The 1,609-nt window shown below is 40.3% G+C and overlaps 1 protein-coding gene across 4 annotated transcripts in view; it reads left to right on the top strand.

The window, feature by feature from the left end:
• adgrb3 (adhesion G protein-coupled receptor B3) overlaps nucleotides 1-1,609 on the top strand; it is a 184,554-nt gene that overhangs the window by 181,624 nt on the left and 1,321 nt on the right. The window lies entirely within an intron of this gene.

Here is a 1,609-nt window from a genome sequence, read left to right as displayed (position 1 = left end):
TGTAGGAATTGTAGGAATTAATAGTTATCCACCCAGTGTATTCAAGTGGAAAATAGTACAGCCGCCTGCTCCGGGGAGGCGGGGGGGCGGGGGGTGGAAGAGGAGATGAGAGAGGAAGAAGAGAATAGGAAGAGCGACTGAGCCGTCATTGTGATCCATGCTCATGCACTCATTCAAACACAAGGCACAAAACACAAGGCCATGAGCTGCTAGCATGCTTATTATTTCCTTTTCTATTGGCTAATCGCTGCTTGGCGAATGCACGGGACAAAAAACACTTGATTTGCTTCAGATATTGGAGAGCTTCTCTGTGCTTTCCGCAGTACGATGCACCAATTATCTGTAATTGTAAGGCCGGTGGGATTGTTTGATTGGAGCAGGCCAATTGCAACAATCGCATTTCATCATCCAGCAGCATGCAGCAGAGGAACGTTCAGTGTCGTTTGGCGTCCAGCTGACTGGCACTGTGAGGTTCACTCTGATCATCAATTAACAGATTTTTTGACGTGTTTTTTAATTAGCTCAGCCTCGGTATAGTGGCCTACAATTCATCTCCTGCTATTACAGTAGCATGCATTTTCAGTGATTGGATACCAGTTGAAACCCTCGACCTCGATGAAAGCCAGTGCACTCAAGACGCATTGTGATCGGATGACTGAAAATACAGTATATTTTGATTCTATTCGATGCTGGTGGTAAATGTTAATGTGGTCTTGCGATCTGGTCACCTGATTTAATGATTTATTCCACTTTAGACTGTTAATCCAATATAGATTCACAAACGTTATTTTCTCCCTTTTTATTCACTTGTAATCCCCATTAGCATTAAGAATGTTTCTAAAGTAGGAAATCGACTGAATGCCTTTTCTAAGCGGTCAATATAACGGAAAGCATTTCGATTCAATGGAAATTTCTGTCTAATGCAGCCTCTAAAAGTGGCATTTCCGTATCGTGCAGCTAAGTGCAATCAGATGCAAGTGGCCAGATACGATCCTGATACGAAATGCATGGCTAACACTTTACAATGAGGCGCTATATTTTAACATTAACTAATGCATTCATGAACTAACAATGAAATGGTGCGCTACTGCATTTATTAATCTAGGCTAATGCTAATTTCTACATTTCAAGTCATATAAATTAGCATTAATGTATCATGAAAGAACATGAATTGCCAATGAACAATAGTATATTAATAAATGAACCAAAACTATGAAATTGGTGGATTCCTAATTCAAGAACCCTAATGCATTAGCTAAAGTTAACAAATAGAAATGCATGTTGATGTCAGGTGTATATTCATGTAGTCGAAGCAGCTGGCGACGTGTCCCTTTGGCCACGTTACTTCCCTTTACCCACGTTCAATCAGACTGCAGAACTTTGCCATCCACTGCCTGTTGCTTGGTAACCACTGGAAGAAATTATTCTGTGTTTTTATTCCTTTGAAAAATCTGAGATGTTCCTGAATCTGGAAACACTCCAATCATGCTGTTAGGTCAAAGACTTTGATTATTGAGCACTGGATGTGTATGTGCAGCGGCTCCAAAAACGTTTTTTTTTTGGGACACAGATGTATGAATGTCATTGTGTTAGTTAACAAAATATAACA

The sequence above is a fragment of the Sinocyclocheilus anshuiensis genome, unplaced genomic scaffold (genome assembly GCF_001515605.1).
Source record: "Sinocyclocheilus anshuiensis isolate Anshui unplaced genomic scaffold, SAMN03320099.WGS_v1.1 scaffold407, whole genome shotgun sequence".
Classification (NCBI taxonomy): Eukaryota; Metazoa; Chordata; class Actinopteri; order Cypriniformes; family Cyprinidae; genus Sinocyclocheilus; species Sinocyclocheilus anshuiensis.
This window is presented reverse-complemented; position numbering and strand designations above follow the sequence as displayed.